The sequence below is a fragment of the Mesocricetus auratus genome, unplaced genomic scaffold (assembly GCF_017639785.1).
Source record: "Mesocricetus auratus isolate SY011 unplaced genomic scaffold, BCM_Maur_2.0 Super-Scaffold_100028, whole genome shotgun sequence".
In the NCBI taxonomy this organism is placed as follows: Eukaryota; Metazoa; Chordata; class Mammalia; order Rodentia; family Cricetidae; genus Mesocricetus; species Mesocricetus auratus.
This window is the reverse complement of record NW_024429209.1, coordinates 23,530,800-23,556,426: the sequence shown is the minus strand read 5'-3', so window position 1 is coordinate 23,556,426 and position 25,627 is coordinate 23,530,800. Positions and strand designations below refer to the sequence as shown.

General features: G+C 52.9%; 1 protein-coding gene and 1 long non-coding RNA gene across 2 annotated transcripts in view; one reads left to right on the top strand and one right to left on the bottom strand.

The window, feature by feature from the left end:
- Osbpl2 (oxysterol binding protein like 2) overlaps positions 1-14,420 on the bottom strand; it is a 43,755-nt gene extending 29,335 nt beyond the window's left edge. The window contains exons 1-2 of the mRNA XM_005074515.4: positions 14,312-14,420; positions 13,878-13,961 (exon numbers count right to left, since the gene is read on the bottom strand). The gene's annotated coding sequence lies outside the window, so the exon portion shown is untranslated. The remainder of the gene's footprint in view (positions 1-13,877; positions 13,962-14,311) is intronic.
- Positions 14,421-14,534: 114 nt separating this feature from the next.
- LOC106021505 lies at positions 14,535-19,020 on the top strand. The gene is made up of 4 exons (XR_001196754.3): positions 14,535-14,834; positions 16,203-16,335; positions 18,446-18,585; positions 18,673-19,020. It is a non-coding gene; the product is annotated as an uncharacterized LOC106021505 (long non-coding RNA).
- The last annotated feature ends 6,607 nt before the right edge of the window (positions 19,021-25,627 follow it).

The following is a 25,627-nucleotide window of genomic DNA, read 5'->3' as shown; positions in this document are numbered from 1 at the left end:
AAGATCCAGAGTCCGTGTGTTTCTGTTCACTGCAAACTGCCTACACTGCAGTATTGCTACAGCACCAAGTGAACAAAGCTAAGAGGCCAAATCTAAAGCTCCAACAGCAAAGATGAGACAGCCTGGACATCAATGAACTGCAAATAACAGACCTACCACACACCAATGGCCCAGTTCCTAAAGACACTCACAAAGTGGTCACCAGCAGCCAATGAAAGAGGGGCTGAGGATGCAGCTCAGGTGATAAAGTGCTGTCTAACATGCAGCAGGACCCTAACCCTGAACCTCAGCTCCCCAGAGATGAAAGATCAAGAACTCAAGGTCACCCTCAGCTCTCAGGCAAGGTCAGCCCAGGAAGCATGAGACCCTGTCTCAATACAAACAAAAGAAGTAAAACTGCTTCTTAGCCCTTGGCTAAGATCAAATGTGATTGTCAACTAAAGCCATCCTGCTGAGAAAGTCATGCCAACTTAAGGAAGTGCTCAGAAAGGATTGTGCTAGACACTGTGGGAGCCCACACAGCAACATAGTGTCTCTAGATAACAAGCCAAAAGGAAAGAAAGAGACAGTGACAGAGGACAGACAATTATCCCTACTGAGCGAGCAGTGGTTCTATGGTAGTACATGTCATGCACACAGGAAGGCACAATTAACACACATGCTGAATACGGCCATATTCTCGTCTCAGCCTTATACCTCGCCAGGCATTGGTGGCCCACGCCTTTAATCCCAGCACTCGGGAGGCAGAGGCAGGTGGATCTCTGTTACTTGAGAGATCTATAAGAGCTAGTTCCAAGACAGCCTCCAAAGCAACAGAGAAACCCTGTCTCGAAAAACAACAACAAAAAAGAAAGTATAAAACCTTATACCTCAAATGCATGCATTTTATTACATATAAATCACCTACTTCAAAAACCACCTTGAAGGGTGTGGTAGCACATACCCATAGTCCCAGCAGTCCTGAGGTGCAAGCAGGAGGATTAGGATAGCCTGACTATAAAGCAAGTCAAGAGGCCAGCCTGGGCTACATGAGACTTGACTCAAAACAGAACCACAGACAAGTAAGTAAAAAGCTATCTTGAGAGGCTACAGGTATGGTTAGGTTGGTAGAACAACGGCTTAGCATTTATAAACCTGACATCAGCTGGGTGGTGATGGCGAATGCCTTTAATCCCAGCAGAGGCGGGGGTGGGGTGAGGGGTGGGGATGGGATGGGATGGGATGGGATGGGGGGGTCCTCTTAAATTAGAGGCACATACATCTCTACGAGTCTGAGGCCAGCCTGGTCTAAAAAAGTAAGTTCCACGACAGCCAAGGCTACTGGCTCAAAAAAGAAAACAATGGCTGCCAGGAGTGGTGGCGACACCTTTAATCCCAGTACTCAGGAGTGGTGGCGCACACCTTTAATCCCAGTACTCAGGCAGAGGAAGGTGGATCTCTTGAGTTCAAGGCCATTCTGGTCTACAGATGGAGTTTCAAGAGAGCCAGGGATACAGTTTCAGGATAGCTTGGGATACAGAGAGCTTGGTGTTCCTGATGTCAGAAGAGAAAAAAAGAGGCACAAATGGAGGCCAGAGAGTGGTGCACGCCTTTAATTCAAGCATTTGGAAGCCAAAGGAGCGATCTCTATGAGCTGGAGCCAGACTGGTTTATAAAGCAAGCTCTAGGACAGCCAGAACTACAGAGAGTCTGTCTCAAAAAAACAAAAATGAACAAAACATCAAGAGACATAATGGGGACTGAAGAAATGGCTCTGAAGTTAACAGCACTTACTGCTCTTGCAGAGGACCAGGGCTCAGTTCTTGGCACTCACATGGTAGGTCATAGCTGTAGTTCCAAGGGACCCGATCCTCTTTTGACCTCTGCATGTACATATACTCAGGAACATACACATAAAATATTTTCTTATAAAACAAAGAGACAATATTCATGCCTGAAGACAAATTCAGATAAGGCTGTATACAGCTCGGGACCTCAGAGATGCTGGTGAGATATCTGCACATCTGGCAGCACGAAGATCATGTGTAAGGTGTCATGACAATGATTTTCAAGGGGCATAATATAGAGCTGTACAGACATACATTCGGATCAGGTAGCAGTCTGGTGAACATCTCTTCAAAAGAATCAGGGAGGACCTATGGCAAGACACGCCTGGACAGTGACTGTCAGAGCTGTTCACAGGTACACGAGGAACCCTTTACTTTCCTGCTGTGTTTGCAAAAGCTCTGTAATAAAAATTAAAAGCATGCTGGAAGCTACCCTGCTCTTTTTTACATGCTTTCTCATCTAAAGCAAATCCCTAATGTTAAAATAACAGAAAATCATTGTAACAAGGGCATAAAATGTGAGGTCAGATACAAGCTTGCTAACTACTGCAGACACTATGGTCACTTTGGCCTATGTCCCTGCCACATGTACCCTGGTGTCCAACTATAATCAAGAAGCCATCTTAATGGGCACACACCTTTAATCCTAACACTCAGGACGAAGAGGCAGGCAGATCTCTCTGAGTTCAAGGCCAGCCTGGTCTACAAAGTGAGTTCCAGGACAGTCAGGACTACACAGAGAAACCCTTCCTCAAAAACCAAAAGAACCCATCCTGGAAAGCCTTTTTACAAGACTCCATAAGGTCAAGGGCCCAGTCCTTCCCATGTATCTTCAGGATGCCTCACATCTGTAAGAGAAACCATCAATCTCTAACTGACTCCCAGCATGGCTGCCAGCTGTCCTGGAGGAGACAGATAGTGCTCCAGGGTCTGAGAAGATTTCTGTACAGTCAGGCCAAACCTGGTGCCATTTCACTAGTTTTCAGCAGACCAACAGCCACCAGAAGCTGAGTCTCAGAGACGCGGCAAGGTTGGCCACAACACTGTTGTTTCCAGGGAACTCTCCCAACAACCCTCTACAATAACATGGATCTGCAGGAAGACGGGCTGTGTACCGCTAAGGTGCCTAAGTGCACAGCACTCCAGATGGCCCACAGGGTGGAAGAGCATCTATCCTCATCAGCCTTCTTTCTGCAGGTCTGTCCCATCTCCAGGGTCTAGTCCAGAACATGGGTTTCAACATCACTAACCTACGGGCTCTGCATTTTTTCAGGTTGCGGAACACCCTGAGTGATTGCAAAGCTGTGTTTGGGAACTGAGCCTCTTCTGTTAAAGGATACTAACCCAGATTTCTGAACAGAACATACCACTGTGGAGAGTTGGAGTGCTGCAGATCCAGAGCCAGGATTTCTGAACAGAACATACCACTGTGGAGAGTTGGAGTGCTGCAGATCCAGAGCCAAACTATCTTGAGTTCATTCTTCCCCTAAACTGCCACTCATTGCCCACCTTATTGTCTGACCTTTGACTCTCAGGCAAAACCTGTGCAATGTATTCCTAGCAGACTCCTGACTTCCGCCAGCCAAACGTTAGAGCCTCATCAGACAGCAGCTCCCTTTCTACCACCTACAGCAGAAGATCCGAGCTTCGCTGTGCTGCGACCCCACATTCCCACCAGTGCATGTGGTAAACATCTGGACTGCCTTTTGTTCTGCAACGACACCAAGTTCAGGACACGGCCTCTGTACCCAGATTTTACTTGGGACACCCCAATCCTTTATTCTTGGGCCAAGGTGATTCACATTCAGCTGAGAGTGGGCTCTCTTCTTCCCTTTGAGGTGAGGGCTATGGGTTATCTTGTTTTCCATTTATTTACTCCTATGTGTATGTAGGGATGAGAGGGTATGTGTACCACAGGCACCTGTAGAGGTCAGAGAACAACTCGTGGAGCTGTTTCTTGCTTCCAGAATGTGGGGTGGAACTCAGGTTGACAAGCGTGGCAACAGTGCTCTTACCCAAAGAGCAAATCACGGGCCAAGAGTTGTGCTTTGTGTGTTGACACGGCACTCTGTCAAAGTTGAGATCACACACAAAGTACATGGGAAGGCAGACCTTATTTCCTGGGCAATGGACCTACAGGTTCTTCTGTTCTCAGAACCAACCCAACAGGACTGTGCTTCAAGAAGGGCTCTGGAGCTCTCATTTCTTTAACCAGTGCTGTCTGGTAAGGTATTTCCCTCTCTAAAGTCTACAGAAAACACAGGAAATTAGCTCTGAGCATCATTTTACTCATTATACCCTACCGCCTTCACCACAAGTAACTCTAGGCTGGGGGCAGGGCTCTCTCCTTCCATCTGGTACCCAAGCACACCATCACTGTAGCCCCTTCCCAACTTGGGACACTCAATAATTATTCTGCTACCCATTAAATGCCCACCTGTTTGAAGACTCTTTTGAAGGTGCCCTCTCTTTGTTTTCCTCCATCTCATGAGAACCTGACCCAACCAGGCCCAAAATGTTCCACTACTTCCATGAATTTCTATGAATTCTCCTACTTTTCTCTTAAGGTTATTTGTAAAAATAGATTTAGAGTAGATACGCTGGCAAATACATATGATCCCAGAACACAGAAGACTGGGGCAGAAGATCTGGAGTTCCTAGTCCACACATTGAGACCTTTTCTTGTTTTTTCTTTCTGGGAGACAGGGTTTCTCTGTAGCTTTAGAGCCTGTCCTGGAACTCACTCTGTAGACTAGGCTGACTCACAGAGATCTGCCTGCCTCTGCCTCCCGAGTGCTGGGACTAAAGGTGTGCACCACCACCACCACCACCACCACCACCACCACCACCACCACCACCACCACCACCACCACCAGGCCTTTGAGACTTTTTCTCAAACAAATAGGAAAGAGGAGGGAGGAAGGCAGGGGGAAGGAGGGACGAAATCTATACTTTGGACAATGAATCATTACAACAACCAGGGGGACATCACTGTCAGCTTGCTGAAAAACCTAGTCATGGGAAACCTCTGTTAAATCAGATGGGGCAAGCTCGAAAGGATCTCTACAAAGCACAGCATGCGTGAGCAATGGAGTCAGGAGGATGAGGAATTCAAGGCCAGCCTGGGCACAGAGACCCTATCTGAAAAAACCATTTGTGAAACAAACAAACATGGCAGAAAATCTCCAGTTAGTCTCCAATCCCAAAAACCCCTGCCTGACCAGACAGGAAGCTCGTAGATGCTCCTGAGGAATTTGCCCTGTCCCAAGAGATCACAGAGCAGGAGACCTCCCTCATACCAAATATACCATTCCACCCTCACTCAGTAGACAGGGACACAGGCGTCTACCCCAGAGAAACAGCAGCATGGGCACCATGCTCCTGATAGCACCTTTCATCCAAGGACCCAAAGCCACAGCATTTGCTGTCAAAGCTGACAGGATCAACTCCTATAAAGGGCAAAGCACAACAGAACTGACTAGGCCCAGTCAGGGCACCACCGTATCCTCACAGAGCCAATCCTTCCTCAACATGTAGCCAGTGACCTAGCATGAACTATTGGATTGCGTCCCCTGGGTGGGCCTATCAGACCCAGACACGTGACATCAAAGATACATCAAAGAAGAGTCATTCAGGAATACCGCAGTGAGGAGAACATATCCTGCAATGATCAAAACAGCTCTGCAGGAATTAAAGTCAACTCTCCTAGACTGAGGTGAAGGATGACAAAGCTAAGTCACAAAGTTGCCTCTGCAATCTGAACACAGCTACACCAGCCGGGCGTTGGTGGCGCACGCCTTTAATCCCAGCACTCGGGAGGCAGAGGCAGGCGGATCTCTGTGAGTTCGAGACCAGCCTGGACTACCAAGCAAGTTCCAGGATAGCCTCCAAAGCCACAGAGAAACCCTGTCTCGAAAAACCAAAAAATAAAATAAAAATAAAAAAATAAAATAAAAATGAACACAGCTACACCAGCAGTCCTGACAGCCCAGAGGCAGGCTTCTATTCCCCACCCCTTTCTCAACATCTCCTGTAGTCACTAGTCCTGGGGTCAGGATGGCCAGGCCTTGGGCAGGACCTCCTCCCCCTCCCCTGCAGCAAGGCCACTTGGGTAGACAAGGCTTCTTGGCTGTGCTGCCTTCCTGATCACCTTCTCATCTGTACCTGTCTTCATCTGTCATTTAGGTGTCATCTTGTAACACCCAGAAAGCCACCAGGCCACAGAAAACAGGTATGATGGAGGAAGGAGTGTTCAACATGATTCCATATACCAAGTACTCTATAAACAGCCCGGTAAGGAAGCATGGCCCAAGGGCCTCACAGTCTACACCACTGATCCAAGAGAGTTTTGCAGCTCCCAAAGGGTAGCAGGAGACTTTCCAGGCCCATAAGTCTAAGTCTGTGCTGGGGCAGCAGCAGTATGGCCTAGCAGGAGGAGACAGGCTGAGACCATCCATGCCCATCTCATCTCTTCTCCAAACCTTACCTTGCAGTTCTTGGTTCACAGAGTCACTGGACAATGCTCTTTGCTAACACTGATGAAAGATCAGGTCTGAAGAACCCTGGCATGGAAGAAGTGTAGTGTGGCGATGTTTTGTTTACTCTAACAAAGCTTGCCTGAAGATCAGGGGGTGAAGCTAGCACTACCTAAACATAAGGTCTGGAGATCTGTATAGACAGACAGGAAGTGAGACGGCTGGGTGGAGAACACAGGAACTCACTCTTTTCACTCTGAGGATTCATAGAGGTAAGAACTCTAGTGACTGTTTCTCTGATCTTTCAGCTTTCACCCCCCTAGTATCTGACTCTGGGCTTTTATTATTAAGACCTATTAGAACTTGTGTTACAGTGTAGTAGTTACTTTATTTTTTTTCTTACAAATTTTGTTTAAATTTAGAATCACAAAACCCCTACTCTTTCACAATGAATGCTTTTTGGGGGGACAGAGGCAAGAGTGGCGGCTGGCTATAGTCTTTCCCGTGGACGTCATGATCAGAGTGGGTCAGGCAACCTTTGCTTTAAGCACGGGCAGTCTTGAGAAAGGAACCAGCAGTGACCTTTACCAAAGACAATTAACTCCGGCTGTACAACAAGTGCCATTATAGGCAGGACAAATGGGCTTTACCTTCCTTACCTTCACAGAGCCTCAGCTTTCTTCAGGTTCCCCAAATCTGTGATTTTGTGCCAAAGTAAAACCTAACCATTCTTAGAGCTGTGTAAGTGAGCAACTGACTTCAGCCTGCAGTCCCCACTCAGCAAAGAACAGGGCAACTCTTGTGAGTGCACACCTGCTGTGCAAATTTCCAGCCACAGGACTCTGAATTTATTAGGAATTCATGTAGGAAATGGGAACGTCTAGGTCCCGAGGAAAGTAAGGAAAGCAACAGCATTAATCGCCTGCTGTTTCCATTCTCCACATCAGCAGGGTGGCCCCTCAACTGCAGGCCAAGAAGGTGCTCGGCAGCCACTTAGGGGAGGAGGGACTGTCACCTCCAGCCATTACTCATGACAGACTCCTTCCTTCACTAGATCACACTTAGTATCAAAGCAAGCACCAAAAACATACCACACACTTCAACAACATCATCTCATAATCCAGCACAATGTATTTCAAGCACATACAAGATGAGTTCAATGCTTTTGTACAAAAATGTTTGTTTTAGTCATCATTCTTCTACAACAGAAAAGAACCATTCAAAAGCTGCTCAACAGAGTGGGTGGGAAAGTTGTAGATGGTCTCCCCGCAGCGATGTCTGCCACTGAGACAACGGCAGAATCAGGTAAGTGGCCAACCCTCTGCCACATGTGGCTGCTGCTCTTTCCAACGCCCCCACTGTCACCTCGCTGATCATCTGCTGATCAAACCACAGCTTTGGCAAGAGCCAAAGAAAGAGGAGCTGCTGCAGCACCAAATAGACGACCCTTGACCTCCCGCGAGAGACACACCCCCAGTGCACCCAGCTGCTCCCAGACGCTGCTCACATCCTCTTCGGCCAGCCTCCACTTCCACTCCAAGCTCTTCCTCATCACCTTGCTCAACATCAGTCACTCTGAAGTCCCCTAGCTGAAATGGTTTTACTGTGCTGAGAAATCTGTCATGACAAAACCAAACCTACCCAGGTCATTCCCAAGACCCTTCCTGTGCACTGGGGAAGGGTGAACAGCTGTTAGACCAAAGCCAGAGAATCCACAAACCTTGATCCCCTCTGCCAAAACACAAAGGAGAATAAAAAAGAAAAGCTGCTAAATTCCATGTCCATGTTGTCTGCAGAAAGGTGACTTAGCTATTGATTAAGTGGCCAAAGGTCCCTGATCCAAAGAGGGGCTCTAACACCAGCAGATCCAACGTCTGAGTCTGAGACTCTCACAAGTGCCCCAGGCTGGCTGATGATGAGCCAGGACTGTTCTTCTTTTGTTTAAGTTAAAAAACGCGTGCTAGAGCCGGGCGGTGGTGGCGCACGCCTTTAATCCCAGCACTCGGGAGGCAGAGGCAGGCAGATCTCTGTGAGTTCAAGGCCAGCCTGGTCTACAGAGAGTTCCAGGACAGCCCCCAAAACAATACAGAGAAACCCTGTCTCAAAAAACAAAAACAAAAAACAAAAAAAAATGCCTGCTAGAAGGAACACGAACATAGAGTTTATTACAGGGTGGGGGGAGAGCAAGAGGGGGAGGAGAGAGGGGGAAAGAGACAGAGACAGAGGAAGAGGGGAAGAGAGCATAATTGGGCCGGGGTCTGTCTTCCAAAGGGGTCCTTTACACCTGTGAGCAGACTAGTACTCATGGAATCCCGGGCTGACCAGATTCCTGCCGGGGTGCACTCTGCCAGGTGACAGGGGCAGGCCAGCACAATGCCTGAGTCCTTTCAAGGACCACATCCCTCTGCCCTTGCGGCCCCACTTGCTCCACCTGCCTAAACCCTGGTTGTATGCAACTATTAATCTAGAGTGCTGGCTTTGCTACACATCACTAGGACTATGTGGGAGTGAGGTACACCCCAGATCTGGCCCAAGTCCTTTGAAGGCTTCTGGGGTGGTCTCACTTCTGACACCTACTTCAGTGACGGTCCCTCTCCAAGTTCCCTGTTTTTAAAGCACTGTCATTTCCTGTCAAGAACAAGTAGTCCAAGATGCCAGGTTACAGCTGGCCCTTTCTACAACTAGGCTTTAGCCAGTCTGTGCTCATCTGCCAGATGTGCCACTGCGGCCTCCCCTTCACAGCTGCCTCCATATATTGTCCCAGAGCAGACTCAGCACAGCCTCCCAGCAGACCTCTTGTTCTCCACAAGTATCTGTCCCCACCTCAACAACACCAGCATTCACCAGTGCAGGCACCTTTCCAAACCAGCAGTCCAGCCCTTCCGGGAAACTTGCATACAGACACCAGTCAAAACCCTACTTACCTGCTGCCCCTTAGCATAGGTTCAGAATACTCCAGTACCCAGGCTGGGGTCAACAGGTAAACATCCCACTCTCACCTAGACTTACTCAGCACAGATCAAGAGCTCAGAGTGTGTTTCTCAAAATTAGCCAGGTATTCTAAGGGGGAGGGGGCAGGAAAAAAACAAGCAAAGAAAAAGTCACACACAGGCAAGCCAGCAGTCCACAGGAACCCTCCTGGCATCAGTCCTTCCAGACTCACCACCACGGCACCCACGGAAAGGCATGGTGTGCAGGCTCTGCCAAGCCGCCCCACTTTCTTTTCTGAATTTGGAAAGAATGGAGTGTTTAAACGGTTGAGCGACACATCAGTAAGCCACATGATCATGTTTTAAAGCAAGGGCTGCAGGTTTGCATTGAAGTCTTATGAGGCCACAGAACCAGCAGTTGAAACGTGTTAGCAAAACATTTTAAAAGTCAAAATGTAGATATCACAGACACAGTTCGGGACTGAACCTAGACACAAAACAATTATCAAACTGGAGCCCGAACTATTAATGCTTACGATTGAAGTCTGTTGTTTTGTTTTTGAGATAGGGTTTATGTAGCCTCAGCTATCCTGGAACTTACTCTGTAGACCAGGCTAGCCTCTACCTCAGATCTGTCTGCCTCTGCCTCCCAAGTGTTGGGATTAGAGGTGATTGAAGTATTTTTTAAACCTTATTTACTTATGTGTATTGGTGTTTTGTCTAAACAGCACATGTGTGAGTTACAGTTATGGGCCTCCATGTGGGTGCTGGGCGTTGAGCCTGGGTCCTCCAGGAGAGCAATCAGCACTCTTAAGCACTAAACCATCTCTACAGCTCTGAAGTATTTTATTTTTTCCTATTTATTCTGGGGGAGCACAAACACACAACAGTGCACTTGTAAAAGCCCAAGGAAAGTCTTGTGGGGTCAATTCTGTCATCCCACATTCACATGGGTTGCAGGGATGAACTCAGGTCTGGTGAATGTTTGTACCCTCTGAGCCATCTCACTGATGCCATGACTGAAGCAGCTCACAGTTATGTTCAAATACTGACCTGTTTCAATCAACCTGAATGTTATACTAGGTTTGGGACTAAACCCTGCACTGGCCAGTTAGTGCTAACCAGTACATCAAATGTCAACGTCCAAATGGAAGCAGCTGATGACCAGGAGACACTGCCTCACATCCACAGAGCCACCACAGAGGCCCACAGCAAGTCACAGTAAGCACACCCTCAAGTGCCCAGGACACCCACCCGATGACCTTTATTCCTCAATAATGCACTCTAAACAGAGTACAGATCTGCCCGGCAAAGCTTCTCTGGACTCCCCAGACTGTCTGTCGTGTCCCTCTCACCCGGCAGGTGGAGCAGCCAACAGTGCCCTACTGCACGCCACATACATATGGCTAGACTTTACCTACATTTCTCTCAGTAACACATTTTTCGGGCAAAGCATGGAAGGTAAGAGGAAACACTAACTGCTCCTGCCAAACAGCCAGGGAACAGCTGGGACTTTGGAACCTACCAACAGCCTCGCCCCTACACCCTACACATGTCAACCACAGAGAGAGCTGTCAACACAACTTCCACTCAAAGGCCATCTGTCCCCATACTTAAACAACAAAGATGAGGAAGACAAGGCTGTCCAGAGGAACATCAGAAAAATAATTCCCAAGATGCAGTAAACTCTATTTTAGGCAGCATGGGAGAATAATATGCACCAAAAATGTACTAATCAAAAAAAGAAATAGCTGGGTGGTGGTGGTACACACTTTTAATCCCAGCACTTGAGAGGCAGAGGCAGACGGATCTCTGTGAGTTCAAGGCTAGCCTGGTCTACAGAGCAAATTCCAGGACAGCCGGAACTGTTTCACAGAGAAACCCAGTCTTGAAAAAACAAAACAAACAAAAAAGAAAGTTAGGTTGGACATGGCGGTGCACACCTTTAATCCCAGCATTCAGGAGGCAGACACAGGTGGATCTCTGTGAGTTTGAGGTCTGACTGGTCTACATAGAGTTGCAGGATATTTGGTCACACTGTGAAGGATGTCTCTGTTTTACCTTACCTACCTAAGGCACCTTCTGATTGCTTTAATAAAGAGCTGAATTGCCAAAAGCTAGACAGGAGAGGATAGGTGGGAATTCTGGGGAGAGAGAGGGATTCAAGAAGAATCTGAGAGATGGGATATTCACCAGAGAGATGCAGAAAAACTCATACATACGGTATGAGGTAACGAGCCATGTGGCAGAACATAGATTAACATAAGTAGGTTAAGTTTTAAGAGCTAGTTGGGAACAAGCCTAAACTGAGGCCATGATTTCATCATTAATAAGCCTCCTCATTATTATTTGGGAGCTGGCAGTCCAAAGAAAATCTGACTACAACACATTGAGTTCCAGGGCAGTCAGGCCTATGCAGAGACCCTGCCTGAAAAATAACCACCCCCAAAAAACGTGTGTGTATGTATTGAAAGTGAGTACGGACTTCTGCTCAAGAATATGAATTTAACACTGCATGGTGGCATATGCTTTACTTTTAACCCCAGCACTCAAGCAACAAATCAGCCCCTCACAAAAAGATCGTGAACTCATGGGCAAAGGCACTTACTGCCAAGCCTGATAGCTTGAGTTGGATCCTTGACATTCACAAGGTAGAAGTCAAGAATCAACTCCCACAAGTTGTCCACTGACCTCAACATGTACACTATGACACATACACAGAGAATAAATTTTTAAATGCAATTTAAAAAAGAATCTGTAGTAAAAAAGAAAATGGCAAACTTGGGGGGGTGGGCAAGAGAAGGAAACAAGGGAGATGAACATTATGAAACATGTATGAAAATGACAATGAAACCCATTATTATGTAGAGTTAATGTATGCTAATAAAATGTAGCTAATACAGGCTAATAATTTTTGTTGTGTTTGGAGATAGGGTCTTACCATGTATCCTTTGCTGGCCTAGAACTATATATAGATCAGGCTGGCCTTAAACTCAGACACTTGCCTGCCTCTCAGAATGACAGTGTTACCATCATGCCTAGCTTCACATTCTTTTTTAAACATGTTGATATTGTTAGGCATGAAGGTGCACACCTTTAACCCCAGCATTGAAAGGCAGAGGCAGGCAGATCTTCGAGTAGGCTACCCTGGTCTACAAATCAAGCTGGAGGCCAGCCAATGTTTTTGTTTTGTTTGGTTTTTTGTTGTTGTTTTTTGGTTTTCCGAGAGACTGTCCTGGCACTCACTCTGTAGACCAGGCTGGCCTCGAACTCACAGAGATCCGCCTGCCTCTGCCTCCTGAGTGCTGGGATTAAAGACGTGTGCCGTGTGCCTCCACCTCTGCCCGGCAGAGCCAGTCAATGTTACACAGTGAGACCGTGTCTCAAAAACAACAACTAAAAGAATATGAACTTGCCAGGGGCTGTGGTGCGAGCTTACGAGCCCAGAACAGGGGCAGTGCAAGTAAGAGGTCAGAAGTTTCAAGGTTATCCTCGGCACAGTTGTAGTCTACCCTGTGTTACCTAAGATCCTGCCTCAAAAGTAGCAACAGAATGGATGTGAAGAACACGCCATCTGGCACCCAATGCCAAATGATCAGCCTTGATAGCACACATACAAATGACACTGTATGGACTGAGAAGGTTGTTTTTATGTATTTAAGGGTACATACACACAAACATCATACACACACACACACACACACACACAGGAAACAATAAACAGAGGCATGCGTTTGAAAGAGAATTCAGGGAGTACAAGGTGATTTGGAGGAAGGAAATGAGACAATTAGACTATCAAGAAATAGAGCGGGTTTTTTGTTGTTGTTTTTAACATGTGAAAAAACGGGGCAGCACAGAGACTGACCACTTGTCTGACAGGCATAAGGCCATGTTCAGCTTTGTGATTGACTGTCCTGTGATCTGCAGTGAAGCTACCTGACCTCTCTATTCCTCAGGAACAAGGATGTTAGTGACTGCTGCGGGGACTCATGCTCCTAATGACCTAGAGCAAATAATTGCTCAAAATTATCGCCTTGAGATAAGAACTGTTATTAATAGCCCGTACCTGGGGCAAACAGGAAGGTAGAGTCTATGGAGGACACACAGCCACCCATTTCCTCATGGTCACCTTTACACAGCACCATGGGAGGCACTGGAGAACGTGTCCACCCAGAAGTCCCTGCCCCCTACTCACAGCGGCGAACTCACATCTTGGGACACCTGTTGCTTGTCAGAACCACAGCCCACAACTGATCCACACGGATCTCTTACTGGCATAGGGGATGCCGGGGGCCACAAGCAGAAACGAAGGTGGGAGAAGGGACAGGTAGCAGTCAGGGACGAGGGCCGCCCTCTCTGCAGAGGCAACCAGGAGCTCCCCAGCCCCGGAAGAAAGACCCCACTCAGGGAGCTGTCCCTTCAATACGTCCCGACGACAGGGAGCCGAGCCCGAAACACAGGTCTCCGCAAAGTGTGTGGAGTCACCCCCCCCCACTCTCATGTGCCGAGGCCGCCCCAAAGGGCATCATCACCCGAAAGCCTGTCCCTTCCTCCCAAGACCGAGCTGCCCCAGGCCGAGGGCGCAGCGTCTCGGTAGGAGGAGGCGGGACCCTTAGGGAGGACTGCCCGGCGCCACCTCCACCTACCTGCGGGGCCCACGGGGCGCGGAGGGCCGGTTCTGCGCAGCGCCGACAGCCGCCCGGCACGCAGCGTGAAGGCTCGCTCCGGCTCTGTGCAGAGAGAGGAGAGAGAGGACCTCCGACGTGAGGCCACCGCGGGCACCAAGTTCCGCGCGCGCGCGTTCTTCCCTCCCCCCGCCGCTCGCCAGTCCCCCGAGGGCGGGGATGCGCGGCTTTACCGACCGGAGCGCGCCGAGAACGCCGGGCCCCGCGCGAGCCCCACGGGGGGGGGTGGAGGGCTCGTCCAGCCCGCGGGCGTCCGCACACACTCCCGGCGGCCGGCAGCGGCCTAGCGCCCGGACTCTCCAGCCCGCCCGGGGACGGCTGAGGCCTAGGCGGCACAGCGGCCTCCCCGGAGGCCCGTCCTCCCCCGCCCGCCCGTCCCGCAGCGGCCCGCTCACCTGCACGCGGTTCCCAGCAGCGCCCGCCGACCCCACGGCCGCCCTGCCCCGCCCCCGGCCCCGCGGCGCTCAGCCCGCAACCCACTGACACCCAGGCGGAAGTGCGGCCCGCGCCTCCCCGACCCACAGCCCGCCGCGCCGCTCGCCGCGCCCCGCGCCGTGAGCGTCAGCCGCCGCCCGGCCAATCACCGCCCGGCCCGCAGGCCGCGTCGGGGGCGGAGCTATGCCGATCACGTTCTCGGGACGGCTTCTCCGTCGGCCCCTTCAGAGTCCGTCTCACCGGCGGGGGCGTGGCGGCGAGCTCAGCCAATTATCGCCCGGGGGAGGCGGGTTTATGCAGATCCTGCAGCGAGGAGGAAGGGGTGGAAGGAGGAAGGGGCGTGGCCTTGGGAGAGGCTAGTTTACAAACAGTGAGTCAGGTGGCTGGGCGTGGACGACGCCCGGCTGGCGCTGGGCTTGCCCCACCCTTCAACTGCGGACCCCCGTAGACGGTTTCTGACGGTTGCTGGGGACTAGACAAATGGTAAAATGTCGCCGATGGCCTTTGCTCAACAGAGCCTGGGGCCGGTTTACCCCCACCAGCTGCCTCCCTGGCTGGTTCATCCTGTTTAACACCCTCAAAGCGCCCCTGCTCCCCTGTGTTCTGCGGTGGCTTCTGGCCAAGCCCAGCACTTCTGGGGGACGCGTCTGCAGCTTGCATCCTTGCCATCTGTTTGGCCTCAGGAAAGCTAACTGACCTCTGTGGGCCCCCAGTTTCCCCTGCAGCCAGGGCTCCTCGGCCTCCTCATACCAGTTGCATGGTGGGTCTGGCTTGAGACCGGTGGGGTGACGGTGAAGCAAGATGGCTACTTTCTTGCATAGGACTTCCCAGGGCACAGGACTGCACAGGGATGGGCATGCGGCCCTGTCCTAGGCAGGAGATTCAGCTCAGTGTCAGACCGGGGCGGGGGGAACCCAGTCGGATGTGTGTTGTCTTCCACAAACCTTCCGGGAAGCAAGAGAGGTGAGGGAATGATTGGAGTCTGGGGCTGCTCTAGGTGTCTGGTTGCTTGAGATAACGAAGCCAAGGAGGAAGCAAGACCGCCTAGGTCACGGAGAGCCTGCTGCACCTGGCGTCTGCCCTAGGCTTTCCGGTGACCTGAGTTAGCCGATGGGGTCTTCTAAGCCAGGCTGAGATTTTGCCAAAGGGGATCTGAATCCCTTGACCACTAGATCAGTGGTGTGTGTACGACCTTCAGCACCTGCTGAAGGATCCTGCCCCAAGGCCACACACACACACACACACACACACACACACACTTCTTCCTCCATTAAGGTGGTACCCACACATCGGCTGCCCCCGTGGCCCTCTCTGCAAACCTGGAACCAGGGCGTGGGCCTCTGTAGCAGAGGAGACCCTGTCTGCCCCTCTGGCTCCCACCCCGGGGACAGCCTGGCTTTCTGGTGGCCCCTTGTCAGTGGCGCCGGGAAGACGTGCTGGGACTGGAAAAGAGCCCCCTGTACGCTCTGCTCCTAAAGAGAGAGACAGAGGAAGGCGGGCCAGGCCTCCGAAACAAAGGCGTTGCCATGGTTACCCCTGAAGAAAGCAACTCCAGCCTGCTGAGGGCTGATGGAAGGGTGCGGCAGCTGGCCCCCCAGCCAGGACAAGGACGGCTAGCTGGTTGCCACGGAGATAGTCAGGCTGACCAGGCTCTGCAGTTTTTCTGGGGGGCTGGCCAAGACCAGCTCAGAGTCCCTCAAACCCATCGCCAGCCTCACCTTCACCTAAGCCTCCAAGACCCAGTCCCTGTGCAAAGGACAGGCCTGGGAGGTGGGGGGCAGCTTACTACCTTTCTTTTGATTTTGAGCTTTGGGGGACCTGCCATCTGAGCTGGACTGTCTCTACCCTCAGGTCGACCTCAGGTGGTCCCCGGAGCCGGGGTGGCACTCTGACCATCTGTCTCTAAGCTCATGCAGCCGAGGGGAGCCTTGAACTCCTCACCCTCTTGCTTTTACCTCTCAAGTGCTGAGACCACAGGTATGAGGTACGCACCACCACTCCCTGGCTTTCTGCCCCTTTTTAAGAGACAGGAGCCAAGGGGCTGATGCCCGCTTTCAACAGCCTCAGGCGCAGGGCTGGGTGAGTCAGTGTCCCTAAGTCAGTGAGTGAGCTCTTGGGGACAAACTCGGAGGAGGCGCCCTCACCAACTTCACAAAGTGGCCAATCCCTCAGCAGTGTTCTCTAGGAATGGCTCTGGGGCCTGTCGAGTGACGACAGTGAAGATGATAGCGGTGACTGCAATGACGCCTGAGTGTCCCGTGATGTACACATCCCATCCGGCCCCCCCCCCATTTCAGCAGCCAACCGAGGAGACGTGTGTCCTCACTCCCACGGTACAGATGTCAGACTGAGTCTCAACCCAGTTACATGTCTCCTGGTGCCGAGGCCCAGAGATGTCTCACGGGCCAGCAGTCTGGCCAGGCCAAGCCCCCAGACCAGAATCTGCTCTGGACGCAATGCCAAGAGTTCCCTGATGGGGCTATCTATGGCTGAGGGGCCACAAGATGAGGTTCTGTGTCCCCAGGCCACTGAGTCGCTGCAGCTCTGACTGCTCTCAGCATCTGAGAAGTGTTGGCCCAAGGGGCAGCTTGGGAACTGTGCTCCTCCCTGAACTGCTCCTGGGACCTGGGTGAGAGCTATAAAGGTACACTTTAGTCACACCCCCACATGGTGTGACTAAAGTGTACCTTCCCATCCCAAGTGCTAATAGGGGTGGGGCACAACAAGATAGATCCTGGGGATCTGGGGGGGCTTAGGATGGAGGGCAGAGGCTCCCTGACTGGATGCCTACATCATCCCGGTGGGCAGGCCATCTTGCCCGTGGCTCTCACGAACCCCCCCCTCACGCAGGCCTCCCTTGACCAGAGCGGTGCTGTGGGTGGTCCCAGCCAGACAGGGCTGCGTTCCCCGTTCTACAGGGGGGGGTTGGGGGGGGCGACTAAGACTCAAGAGCAGCAGCTTGCCCAGGGCCCCGGGGCTGCCCGCCACCCTCCACCCTCCACCTTTCACCCACTTCACTCTTACCTCCTTGCCAGAGTGCAATCTCCTCATCTCAACCTGTCTGTAGGCCAGCTGGGCCAGGGCGGGGCAACCAGGAACCTGGGTGCCCTCGGCATGGTGGCCCCACCCGGCCCCTGCCGCTGACGCCAACCTGAGGCCATCTCCACCCCACATTCCCGGGGCCTGTGACAGAGGCCCCACTTGCAGCCCTCTTCCTCAGGCATGCCACCACGGAACCTTCCGCGGGGACACGGAGCGGGCTGCCAGTGGGCAGCCTGGCCACAGAGGCCTGGCCTAGCTCACGTGGCTTGGCTGCTTCTTCCCAGCCAACTTTCAAGTCTCCTCTGCAACGTGACAGCGACGGCGACGACGACTAGCTTCCCTGTCGGGGAGGGAGGGTATTTTTAGGTTGAACCCGCCTCGTGAAGAGACAAGTTATCAATAGCAGCAGCAAAGGGCTTCTTCTTATTCTTTTTTTTTCCCCCTATGGTTTTGGGACGCGAACGAGCTTGCTCCCGTTAAACTCTGCCAAAAGAGAGCAGGAAAAGTGGCATTTCCCCCTGATGACTTTCACCTCACAGTCCCCCTCCACACTGCAGCAAGTCCAAGTCGCCCCAGGCTGACCCTACATCGTTCCCGCTTCTCCTGTGGAACTACCCTATCAACCTGCCCAGTGGCAGGTGACAGGCTTTGCAGAGGTCGAGGAGGAGAAGGGGTGGAAGGACCCCTGTACAAACATCCCCGCCTCTGAGCTCCAAGGCAGCTACTGGACCATTTCTGAGTGATGCGTACCCAGCAGTAGGCTGAGTGCCCCAGAGTGCAGTGTATCAGCTGAAGGCCCAACAACTCAGGACAAACGATCAAGGAGCCCCGCACCCCCACCCCCACCCCCAGAGTCTGCCTGCTTGAGGTCTGGAGGCCTCAATTGCCAGGATCTGATATTTCTTGAGGTCATGGGGAGAGGTGTGGGGAGAAAGAAAAAAAAGTTCACAGCCAACATGGTTTCTTCCTTCTCACCAGAGTGTATAGAAAGGCCTGCCTGCAAAGGGCCCAGGGCAGACCCAGAGCTTAGGAAGACTGAAGTTTTCTTACAGGGCACCAGAGTGGCATCCCGCCTTGCCGAAGGAAACATCTGAGCCCAGCTTGGCTGCCTGCCCCTCAGGGTTGGTTAGCAAGTACTCCATTTCCAAGGAAGGCCAGAATAACAAAGGCTTCAACGGCAAAGTAGAAGCAGGTGCCTGTCTCCCCCATGTCACAGGAGCCCGAGCTGCCCTGCCTGGCCCCTGCCTGGCCCCATTGCTCAGCCAGGGCTGTCTTCCAGCCTCGTGTCCCTCCATGGCCCAACAGAGTGGCTAGCGCTCCAGCCACCACATACATCGCTAAACGGAAAGGAGGGACGAAAGGAGGAAGGACGGATGGCAATGCTGCTCCACCGGATGAGTCAGCTCGCCCGAAGATCTGCCCTCGGAGACGAGGAATGCTGGGCCGGCGAACCTGTGTATGACCCCTCTTCCCCACTATGCCTTGGCTGGTGGGAAGTGGGTTCCTGTCTCTTTTCCCACCCCCGCTCACACGTCACTGGCCGGAACACCGTCCTGTGCTGCTATGCTGGCAAGGCAGCGGCATTTTTAGTTGGTGTCACCGGCCTAAATAAAACAGGCTCAGAGAAGAGAAGGTTATAGTGGTTGCTTATCAGACAGACCAACCCGCTGGCCTCTAGGGCCCAGTGGCTGGGACTTCACCCACCCCCCACCCCCCGCCAGCCCATAAGAATGGAACTTTCTGGAAGCAACCTCAAGTGTCCTGCACCAGTCAGGCATGGGCTCATGATACCCCTATGGGGGCAAGGGCAGTGTGGGCAGTGGATCTCCCATCTCGTAGTTTTTGGTCCCACTCTGTGGGGACACCAGACCTTGAGCAGAGAGACCCACTTCCCCATCGGCCTGGGAGTAGGCAGCTGTAAGACAATGTTTACTAAAAACATATTTACTAAAAACAATACAATGCCCAGGGCAATAAGTTCCTGAAAAGGGCTGGCCACGGGAACGCCCTGACCTCGACCTTTCCCAAAGACTATCTGCCTCTTCAGACCACCCACCCCCACCTCTGGTGTCAGGGTATATAATAAGGAGCCAGAATAGGAATATAGGAGAGCCTTCTTAAGGAGCCTTTGGGTCTCTGTGTCATCAATCCCAACACCCTCGCCACATTCTCGGATACAGGCTGTGCATCGGACGCGGCACCACTCCATGCCCAGCATGGTGCTGACCCAGGAAACTGTGGTCCCTTCTTCCTTGGCTGCACCCAGGCTGATGGGTCCCTGTCTCTCCTCCCCGTCCCCCCACCCCCAGCCACCTGCCGCACGCCGGCCTTGCCGTGCACCGTAGGGACCAGCATGCATGGAGCGCAGGTGCAGAGAAAGCCTGAGCAAAGAGCTGTCCCGGACCCTGGGACCTTGGCCCCTCTCCACCAGTCCCAGGGGCCCATGCTGGGTGGCAAGAATACAGGCACATCCTCGTGCAGGGGACTGGCAGGGCGGGAGGGAGCCGGAGGAGCGACAGCTGGGCTGGGTTACATTTAGCTCGCTGAGAGCCAAATGCGTTGGCCGGAGCCGCTGGCTGGGCCTCAGTGCCAGCAAAACTGCACACCGGATGGGAGGGGCAGACTGAGCATGCCTGGGAGCCTAGACGGAGAGCTGAGATGGGGCTCGGGACAAAGGATGGAGGTTTCTTCTTCCTTCTGGTATTATCCCAGGCCACCCTCCCTCCCTGGCACCAGCACGTGCTTGCGGTGGAGCTAGGGACATGGGTAAGAGGCCGCCAGGGAACTGGGGTCCCTTCTGGGGGAGGGTGTGCACTCCTACCCCATCCTGGGAGAAGTGATCAGAGAAGACACAGCCAAAGACCGCCTGTGTGCCAGGCTGGGTTACCACAGAGGTCAGGTGCCCTGCCCTGGACCCTGACTTGTGGCGGAGATGGTGAGGTGGCCCCTTACAGGAGCCTCACTGGGCACAAGCGTATGCCAGCGCGCAGGGCACAAGCTGATGTTGCCGTCTTGAAACCCTTGGGCCACATTTCACTTCATAACAGTCCCCCTACAAAAGGAGCGGGCTGGGCACATGGCCAATGCCTTAACCAGCTTAGTGACTTACCCCCTCCAGCTATGGGGATAGGCCTGGCTATCAGGTTGGGGTTGTTGGGGGAAGATGGAGGGAGTGATAAAGAGGCCTCCTGCTCTGCATTTTGCCAGGGCTGGGAAAAGTCAGGAAACCCAAGACATCCTTAGCCCTGGCCTAGGCCTCCCCAGGACACCCCTGGAAGACAGAGCTAACCCAGGGCTTCCCCAGCACCCTAGCCTCCAAAGCAGCCTGATCTTCCGAGCTCTTGGTCCACTGCACAGAGTAAAGGATCCAGACACGGTCCCACTGACACGAGGGGATGGTGCCAGTAGATCAACACAGACAACCCAGGTAGCACAGAGCCCAAGGTCCACGTGGGCCTTCCCCCAGCCATGGCTCTGTGTGCTCCACTCTCCCAGGGCTTAGGAAGGTATGAAAACCCTTCAGAGGGCACTTGGTTATCCGTGCCTTGATGCCTCAGACAGGCACTGAGACAGCACATTACAGCCAAATGAGGGCCGAGCACAGGCCCTTTTCCTACCCCGGGACTGTGGGTTGGCATACGAACCTGAAGATGCCTCACTAAGGGGGGAGGCTCGCCAGGAGAGCAGCACCAAGGGGACACAGGTAGCTGGCCATGCCTGCCTGGTGGATGGAATGACCAGCTGTCTCCACCAGGCACCCTAGGCTGTGACCCCCCTTCAAGATGTCACACAGGTCGGGAGTGGCCATGCACGCCTTTAGTCCCAGCACTTGGAGAGGCATAGACAGATGGATCTCTGAATTAAAGGCCAGCCTGGGGTGCATATAGAGACCCTGTCTCCAAACAAAACAAAAACCAGAGTCCCACACAGGTGAGCCACACAAGTGATCCACTCCAGACAGACTCTAAGGGCCCTGGGTATATTGTGTGTGTTTATGTCAGGTGTGTATGAGTGTGTGTGTGTGTGTATGTGTGTGCGCAAGTGCGTGCACATGTGCATGTGTGTGTTCGCTCATAAATCAGAGGCAACAAAGCCAAGAGAGCCTCCTGCTTCTGAAAATGAGCCAGGCACATCCAAAAGGAAAGCTGGTTGCATATTGACAAAGGAAGTATATACCCAGGCCAAGATCTGGAGGGAGTGGAGGGGAGAATTCAGGAGCCAGAGGGAGTGGCAGTCTGGAATCTAGGAGGGGACAACACTAGGACCACAGGCACCTGGGGCATAGACACAATCCCTCAAAAGACCCAGGGACACGCGTGGTCTGTCCTGGGCGGGCTTTGGTCTGAGTGGAGAGCTGAGGCGAGCTGGTTCTCATGGTTCAGTCCTAGCCCTGCCCCTTTCGACACATGGCCTCTGCCGTCCCAGCTGGAACAGGGAAGCACTCGCGCCACCCGGCTGGTTTCTGTAGAACTACAGCCACATTAGTCAGTACCGTGTAAGCCTTCACAGGTGCCAGTCCCCACTCCAAAACCCAGACTGCCACCAGCGTCTCAGCCCTGTTATCTTTGACAAGCCTTGGGGACCTTTGGTTGGGGACAAGCTATTCTCTGGTTTCCTGTTAGGTTCTGACTCTGTGTGCTGTGAGCGAATCAGGTCAATGGATGAGTGTGTGAGATGCAGGTACCTGCAAGGGTCTCAAATACCTACCCAGCCACCCTAGGCCTTTATGGAAACAGGTCACGTTTCTGATATGACTTGTCTGCATTGGGCACTCCACTCTCATCCTGCTGTCACCTTATACACTCACTCACACACACACACAGGCACACACATACACACACAGGCACACACACAGGCACACATACACACACATACAAACACACACACACACAGGCACACACACATACACACACAGGCACACATACACACATATACACACACACAGGCACACATACACAAGCACACATACATACACAGGCACACATACACAAGCACACATACACACACACAGGCACACATACAAACACACACATGCACACACACCTTCACCCCCCATTCTGCTCCTCGGGATCCTCCCCAGGCCCCATCCTTCCTCCCTCCGGGATCCAGGGACTTGGCTCCATTAATTGCATCCACAGCCCGGCCCTGAGCATGCTTTGGCTCATCCTTGTTTTCCTGACAGGAGACTGTTCCCTAAGGAGCAGCCTGGACTCCCAGGGGACATTGGGAGTAAATAGAGCCACCCCACACGAGGGGGGGAGGGGGAGAGGGAGGGGGGCCCTCCAAGCAGCTCTAAGCCAACACAAGCACTCACCTTCCTTTTTCTTCTGTGTTTCTGAGAGCGTCAGGGAGGGTTCCGGACTCTTTAAGAGGGGCCAAGGAGTCCGCATAACTCTGTGGGGACCGGGGCACATTCACAGAAGTAAGGTGCCACCCTGATCACAGGGCTGGGCTTAGAGGACAACTCAGCACAATGGGGAACCACATCCCGAGGGCACCCTCTGGGGTGCTGGGGGGCTGAGCCTGGAGGCCCATGACCGAGAAGGACACTCAGATGGGGCATGGGAAGAAGTAGGCACCTAGGTCCCATGCTCCAGTTGGGTGGAGCGCCCTCCTGCCTAGCAACGAGATACAGCAACAACCCCAGTGAGCCAGTCCAGAAGCTGCCCCCACCCAAGAGAAGGGCAGACCAGTGCCTGGTCCTCCCTATGACCGTAGGAGTCAGTGATTGGCCACACGGAGTAACCTGGTATGATCGGCCCCCTACTTGACCATCTAGCCTTGCACCATCCGACTGGGGTCTACGCCAGACGCAAGAGTCACCAGGCCTAGTCATGGTGATGTCACACGGGTGAGTGACTGCAGTACAGCAGAAGGCAGGAACCCCAGAGGCACCAGGAGACGGTCAAACCATGAGGAGCACTCAGGCCAGATAAGGTCATGATGGCAATCAGATGTAACAGACTATGGAACCAGGACCTTTGCAGAAAAAGTGGCATTCTCCAGGGAAGACAGCCGTGGTCAGACACAGGTCAGTAGTCCAAACACAGGCTGGGCATAGTGGCGCATGCCTTTAATCCCAGCACTGGGAGGCAGAGGCAGGCAGATCTCAGAGTTTGAGGCCAACCTGGTCTACAGAGTGAGTTCCAGGTAGCCATCAATGGCTACACAGAGCATCCCTGTCTCAACCCCACCTCCCTCGAAAAAAAAGTCACGATAGAGGAATACTCAGATTTACCTAGCAGGAGCCAGGCCAAAGGCGTGGAGGGGCTCAATTTGGGTGCCAGCTAGGCTGCTGGGAGGGGACCCTAGGAGGACAAGCTGAGTTGAAGAGAGCAAAAAGGGGCTGTGCCTCCTCTCTCTCCAGAGCAAGGCCCTCCACTATAGCACCCGTCCCCATCTCTGGAGACAAAGTAGTCAGAGCGTTGGCCCAGCGATGCTCCATTGTGCGACACGCACCACGCACAGCTGCTTGGAACAGCTCTAGTCCAACGGTCCCAGAAGAGCGCTGGCAATAAGGCGGGGTGGGAGCTTGGCTGAGTGGGTTGTCGCAGTCATGAGAGGTTCCACCAGACACTCCAGGAGAAAGGGTAGAGGTTTCTGGCTGTGGGCCGGGCTCCATCCCATCATCGAGCTCCACACCAACCCCCACCCTGCCTGGGGGCCTTGGAGGGGCTCCAGGGGAGAGCAGCTTCCTCTCTTCTCTCTGGCTTTCCTGTTGAAGTTGTCTTGGACTTAGCATTTAGAGGACAGGACACCCGCAGGTGCCAGGGCTGAGTTCAACCAGCTACCGGTGCTCACCACCCACCCCGACTCCACCAGTGCCTGTGTGGGCCATGGCGGCACCTCAGGGAACAAGTGGCCTTCCAAGACACTGTCCTCTGCTGTGCTACAACAGCCTGTCTCCAGCAGCCTCCATGGCAGATGTGACATCAGCCGGCGTCACACCCCACTGTCTCACCCCATTGCAGGCTCTGCCCTACGGGTTCTCAGAGAGCTGGCCCAGCAGCCCATGACAATCCCTCTTCTGGCTAGGTCGTGTCTCCGGCAGGACAGCGTGTGGGCTCCTCTGTCACCACCAGCAGAGGCTACTCAGAGACTGGGGACCCCAGAGGCAACTGCAGGGATGATTACAGTGATGCCTGCCAACACTCCCCTCCTCTGTTCCTCATGGTCACTGCGGACCCGCACCATCGCCAGGGCCGCTACTGTGGTTGTCAGAGACAGACCCACGTGGCAGACTCTAGGGTGGTTGCTGCAAGGGGAGAGATCCCGGGGCAAACGGGGAAGGAAGCAAACATTGGGAAAGGCAAGCTTGGAAGACAAGAAGAAGGAGGAAGAGGAGGAGGAGGAGGAGGAGGAGGAGGAGAAGGAGAAGAAGAAGAAGAAGAAGAAGAAGAAGAAGAAGAAGAAGAAGAAGAAGAAGAAGAAGAAGAAGAAGAAGAAGAAGAAGAAGAAGAAGAAGGCTGTTCTCTGAGCACCCTGATGGTGCTGTTCCTGCATCTAACCTTACTTGGATATTTGGGCCCTAAGGAAAAACCACCATGTCTTGCTTTAGAGATTCCTTGAGTTGGGTTTTGTCACATTTGGCTAGATGGCAGCTCCAGCTCCCCGTCTCCTTTCTCCTTCCTGATACCTGGTCCCTAAAGTCAAAGAGACAAGAGGAGTCAGACCCCCCCCCCCGCATTTGTTCCCAATCATGGCCTCAGGCACCATTTTTATCACATTTGGGCCCTGAGCTCATCAGGATGCACCCGGAGCCCGGCTCAGAATGTCACGGGATGGGGGGTGGGGTGGGGGTGGGGGACGAGGAACAAAAAAAGAAAAAATCTGCATTCCCGTATTCAAATGAGCTCCTGCAGGAGAGAGCAAACAGCATTTCCACCGAGGAAGTAACGCAGTGAGGGGCCAGACCCTGGCAAACTCCTTGGCCGCTGCAAGCTGGACAGCCATCCTGCAACTAGCCCTCGGTGGCCCCTGTTCCCTCATCATTTCTCATTAGTGAGCCTTGTCCACTCGCAGCAGGGACAGAGGTCTGCAGGCAATGGTACCAGGCTTACCCTTAGTTCAAAGGAGAAAGGTCTTTTTCTGGCAGCGAGGAAAAAGCTGGAGGCAGGAGGCCTCCTGGGATAGCGCCAGAGGTCGGCACTAGCTAAGCTGAGGCTGTGTGACGCGCACCGGGCTTCTTCAGCCCAGAGCTACTCTCGTCCTGGTCCCCGGTAATGCTTTGTACC